The sequence below is a fragment of the Physeter macrocephalus genome, chromosome 1 (assembly GCF_002837175.3).
Source record: "Physeter macrocephalus isolate SW-GA chromosome 1, ASM283717v5, whole genome shotgun sequence".
Lineage (NCBI taxonomy): Eukaryota > Metazoa > Chordata > Mammalia > Artiodactyla > Physeteridae > Physeter > Physeter macrocephalus.
Window position 1 is genome coordinate 37,371,184 of NC_041214.2, and position 6,000 is coordinate 37,377,183.

The following is a 6,000-nucleotide window of genomic DNA, read 5'->3' on the forward strand; positions in this document are numbered from 1 at the left end:
AGGATTCATGCTTAAAAAACAGAACGTGATAAGAGGTCTGTGGTCTTAGAGGACATGAAATCATAAAATTTGAAAGTTCAATATTTTCTTAATACTCCATAGAAGTCACAGGGTTTCTGAACAAAGTCCCCAAGTAGGCTTTGCTATTTTATTACCCTTTTTAACTTTGCAGTAGCTGGTTTATTTGATGAAACATTTGGCCACTTCTGTGAGGGGCTGTCATGTAGAGTCCAGGTGTACATCAGCCAAAAATCATGAGGCCCAGAGATTTGCTTTCAAGTGGAAAAGGAGAGCTGGTCTTTTCCCCTTCAGAGCTAGCACTGCAGGCTTGGGTGTAGGGGACAGGCAGAGCTTGGGGAACCAATGTTGCAGCCTCCACCATCCCCCTGGACAGCTTCCCTGACACCCTGGCTGGGCCACTTGCCTTCAGGGAACACACTTGATCTGCTAGCATGGGCTGTGCTGTGAGCAGCCCAGGCCATCTGTCAGGCTGGCGTCAGCCCACTTGCAAGGTGATCTTCCTGTCTCATCAGGGCCAGGCTGGAAATTCCGAGAAGTCCTTTGCATAATGCTGCTGGGGCCAGCTCCTCAGAGGAGGCCCTGCCCTCCTGCCCCCTCTCCAGGCACACAGCCACATGCTGATTGAGAGAGGCCCTTGCAGCCCTGCTCCTCCGTAGGCTGAGGACAGCCAGCTCTAATGAGGGTCCCAGAGAAGCACTGTGCTTTCAAGCCACCAGAATGCTAAGGGCACGTGTTGTGCCCTCCCTGCCGGCTCTGGCCCTGGGAAGAGGGGTGGCCCTCAGGGCATTGGGAACAGGCAGAGGTCCATTTATACACACGCTCCAGGAAGCCACAAGCTGCCCTTTTGATTCTCTTTTTTGAAAATATCTAAAACTTCAGAGCCGCCTCTTATCATGGGCAGAGCCACACCCTCACAGCACGGCTGGTGATCAAAGCCTCTTCCCAATGGAGCAGAGCACAAAGCAGACCTCATTTCAAATCGTTGTTTCACCGTCACCTTTTCCTGGGTTGAGGAGAGTGATGAAGAGAGATGACTGAGGGAGGAAAAAAAAAACCTAAACCCAAAACTCTATCCTGACTAGCATAAAAAGCATAAAAAGAAAAACTGGTGAAACAAATGCAACTAAAATTCCCTTAGGGGTTTAGCTGGTAATAAATACAAATCGTGTCTAATATTTACTGGGCCTTTGGGCCAGGCACTGTGCTAGATTCCTTACATGTATTATCTCATGTAATCCTATAACACCCTCTGGGGTAACTGAGGCTCAGAGAGGGTAAACAACTTGCCAAGGTCACACAGCTACAAAGCAGAGAAGGGATTCCAACCAAACAGCCCTACCCCAGAGTCTCGGTTCCCGATGAGTACAATGCACAGCCTCTCAGCCCACATCCAGAAATGGATTCCTGAGGACCCCTCTAAGGATTAACCTGAAGAAGGAGAGGTGTGGATATGGTCTGTTAAAAGAAAATACAAATGTCCATGATGGGAATTTACAGACCAAGATGATTAGGTTAGAGGCCAGGTGCATCTTCACGAAAAATCATGCAACTTCCTATCCTGGATTCTCTATAAAGAAGGCTAATACTCATTATTTACCTCTTAAAGATTCCTTTATGAAATGATTCTAGTGATCTTGAAGAGTTTGTATCCGTAGACATAGGTTTTCTGCCTCCCAAACTTGGAAAACTGCTGTAATCTCAGTTTCTGTTTGACATAGGTTGCAGTGGTCCATTTCTCTCAATATTTAACACAAATAGGAGGTGGGATTTTATACACCCGGTTTCTCAGGCGAGTGTCATCATCCCTTTGTTTTCGCAGTGTGGCCACCTCTGCCCCTCCGCCTGGAGGGGTGCCGTGTTGATTGCCACTGTGACTCAGCTGCCTTGGCAAAAGGCAGTCGGCCAGAGTGCTGGTATCTGCAGTGTGTGTCTGCAAGGACCAGAAGAGCTCAGTGTAGCTGCCTCAAGCAATAAGAGGTTTATCCTGCCCGCTACAAAGTACACAGTAAAGAGCGGAATGATGACCTGTTATTTGTACAACTCCCTCCCACCCCTTGTCCTCTATTCAACAGAAAAATAACCAGCAGAAACCACAAACCCAGGAAAGCCACTGATGGAGGCTGCAGTCCCACTGGGAAAGAATATTCATGTGTTCTCTTTGATTTCTAAGAATTACCTGCTTTTTCACAAGTAGCTTAAAATACGGGGAATCTCAATCTCTTCACTTGAAGAGCAATATAAAGAGGCAAAACCAAAGCCAAAAAAAATAGTTACAAGGGGGTGAAAAGAGAGACTTTACAGTTTACTCCTTTGCAAATGTTGGAGAAGATGGGATGAAAAATGTGGGTTTGTGAAGCCACCTAGCACCATGCGTTGCACACAGTAGGTATTTCATTAATGCATGCCAATGTATATTTATTAAAGGGGAAAGGCAAAGAGGAAAGAATGGCACCTAAGTATCAAATTTAGGATGAGAAAAAGGAAAGGAAAACAGAAAACTTGTCTCTAGGATACCTTTAAGCTGGCAGAGTTTCCAAATTGCATCAGGACAAAAACTAAAACCCCATTAATCCCCTTCTCTTTTCCTTTCCCATCAGAGCTGAGAGTTTCCATCAAGAAAATGATTCCATTCTCTGAGAATTAATCCAGCCCAGATATCAAGTGAAGGGCAGGCAATTAAGATGATGGAGAAGCAGCTAGCCCAGGAAACAGAAACCATTTTTCATTATGAATCTCACTGAGAAATCACTCTCTTCCCACGAGGTCTGTGGAAACTGGCCCAGCCGACTGATCCCCCAAGGACAGTTTTAAATGAAATCAGGAGAGAGGAGAGGGAGACATTTACCGCTGATCACGCAGCACCAACATTCTGCTTTTTTGTGCCATTAAAGCACTTGTGCTACTTCCTATGACATTTTCTCAGTGCCCCCACCATGTAGGGGGTAATTATATTTGCATATGGTGCATTTTTACTTTCCCAGAATGCATGTCCAACCCCCCCCACCCATGTTCCTATTATAACCACCGTTCAACCATCGTTGATGTTTCTAGCTGCTCTATGAGCTACACAACTTTTATGCCTTCTGCTTCCCGGTTTCAAGGATTGATTTCTCAGATTTAACAAGAACTGGGAATTCCCTTGTGGTCCAGTGGTTAGGACTCAGCGCTTTCACTGCTGTGGCCCAGGTTTAATCCCTGGTCAGAGGAACTAAGATCCTGCACGCCATGCGCTCAGCCAAAAAACAAACAAAACAACACACCAATAACAGCACCCATGGGACACTTGTCCTCCGCCATAAAAAACAGAAAAAGTTCTTTTCTGCATTGTTTAGGACAAACTTGAACATGCCTCAGAATCACCTGGAGGGCGTGTGAAAGTCCAGATTGGTGGCCCCACCCTCAGAGTTTCTGAGACAGTAGGTCTGGGGTGAAGAGCAACAGTTTGCATCTGTAACAACTTCCCTGGTGAAGCTGATACTGCTGGTCTGGGGACCTTGAGTATCCATTGGTTTGGGTGCTGTCAGGTAGGCACAGCTGCAGAGGGATTCTCAGGTGATTTCAAGGACAAATACCCTGTTTGCTGGAGCACTTTGAGAGCTCCCATCAGATCCACATCTTAAAATGCACTCCCCTGGTGGTGGTGGTTTTCCCTGGACCCATCTCTTTCCTTGTAGCCACTCTTCCACAAGGGAGCCCCTGCACATGGCGAGTTCCAAATGGGCCTCCCACCAAGCTCTGTCTCCTCAGTCGTATCTTGACTTGATGTCCGGTTTCTCTTAAACTCTCTCTCAGCTCCTCTTACCAAGTCACGGGGGCGGGGGACACTAACAGTATTCTCAGCTCAGAGATCAACTCTCTCTAAGCCAAGGGCCAGAAACCACAGCCAGCTCTACCCAACACTCCCTCCCTCCCTCTTCTGCCTCTGACACCTTGTTCCCTTACAGCTGGGGAAGGAGGACTCTCACTTGGATCAGGAGCCCATCCCACCAAGAACCTCCCAAATCTCAGTCTTCCTCAAACCCGCCCCAACTCTGTCTTCAGTGCAACTCTGTTTGGGGATGGATCCTCCCCTAACCCTGTCTCCTCTCATCCAGTCTTGAGTTTTCTCTCAGGATTTAACTGAAAACCATTCTTTTGTCAGAAACATAACACATCCCCAGCAAGCTTACTGTTCCTGGTGGGTTTGGGTCCGGGTCTCTGGAGCCGTGTCACCTTCTCCTCAGGACATGGTTTCCTTCTAGCCTCCCCTTGGCCACCATGCTTTGCTCCTTCTGAGAGGATATGTACCAACCCAGGAGAAGAAGAAAGAGGAGAGCAGGGATGGGTCAACCCTGAGGAGCTTTCAAATTGGTGGTTTTATACACAATTATAAGTTTATAATTGTGTATAAAACTAATAATATGGTTTTAGAAATAAGGAAAATATACGTTTTCCTTAAGTAAAATAGTTCTGCTAAGTAGGAGGCTGGAGGGATGGGTGGGTGGGGCAGGATACTGTGTTCCCCTCTAATGCCTGGTGGTTGGAAAATTAAGGATGTAACTGAAAGCCGATGTATGATTGAGGTAGGCCTCCATTGGCAGGTGATGGCCCTTGGGATAAAGAAGGGGTCTAACCCCGCTTTCCCCTTGCTCTGACTCCATTGCCTGGGAAAAAGACTAAGGGGCCAGAGAGCATGGTATCTCAGATGGTACTCAAACTTGTCTTGGGTTCTGGTGGGAAGGCCCAGGCCCGAGGTGTTTATTTGGGTAACTCACCCAATTTGGTCAGGGGGTCTGCAGGAGGTGGCAGTCGATGTTTTCTAAAAGAAAGATAATGTGCATGCAATTTGGGGTAGAGAAATTGCTTGTCAGTGAGGCATATAAAGTCCTGTTCTTCCACACTATTATCCTTGATTTTTAAAAATAGCAATACGAAAGGCAATTACCCTCCACACTGGAAATGATATGTGTCTTTCCTCAGCTGGATCACCAAAGAGCATTAATATTGGTGTAACCCAGACTCTACATAGGGTATAATGGGTGATTATGACCAGAATGTAAATTTGTCTTTATTGCTAAAACCTTAGGTAACAAAGTCAGAGGTATATGGGATTATTTATTTATTTATTTATTTATTTATTTTTGTGAGACTTGTTAAGTGTTTGTTAAAAATTTGCCAATCCTTTGGTCTACAGACCAGCACTGTTGGCATCACCCGGTCCTGTAAGCTTGTTAGGAATGCAGAATCTCAGGATCCACCCTAGATCTCCTGAATCAGAATCTGAATTTTGACAAGATCCCCAGGTGACTCATATGCATATGAAAATCTGAGCCCACCACTTAGGAATAAACACAGAACTCCTACACACGCCCATTGCACCCCACACATAACTTGATTCCACCACCTAACTCTCCAAGATGCCTGTTTCTTGTCTGTAGCCTCTTGGCTGGGAACTTCTGCGCTGACCTCCTTCAGGCCAATGACTGTATCTTGTCCATTGTTACATCACAGGGGCTCAAGAGGGTTTTGTTTAAAGATGAATGACTGATTGTACATGTAATGTAGCATTTGGGTATGAGCTGCCTTGAGTTTTCCCAGGTCCTGTTGGCCTCTGAATCCAGACTGGTTATGTTAAGAGTGACACCCCGCTGGCTCACGTCTCCATCTGTTCACGTAGGCCCTCCTATTGCTGCAAACTGCCACCCTACTATTTCTGGGAGCTTTTTCGGATTGTGTCTCTCATATAGTTTCAAGCAAATCCTGGCCAGCTGCCAGGTAGCATTCACTGTTCCCTGCTTCTGTTCTGGTGCCCCAACCTGTTCACATGTCACTGCTGTTGTCACCTGGTATGTCCCTGTGTACCCACAGTGAGGCCTTGAGGCTCTTGACGTCCAGAGCATCTTCCAGACTCCTCATTTAACTCACTGCTCTCTGTCCCTGCACATTGCTGGTCAGGAGCTGTCCTTCCAGGGGTGCTCCTATTCATACATTCTTGGAAGG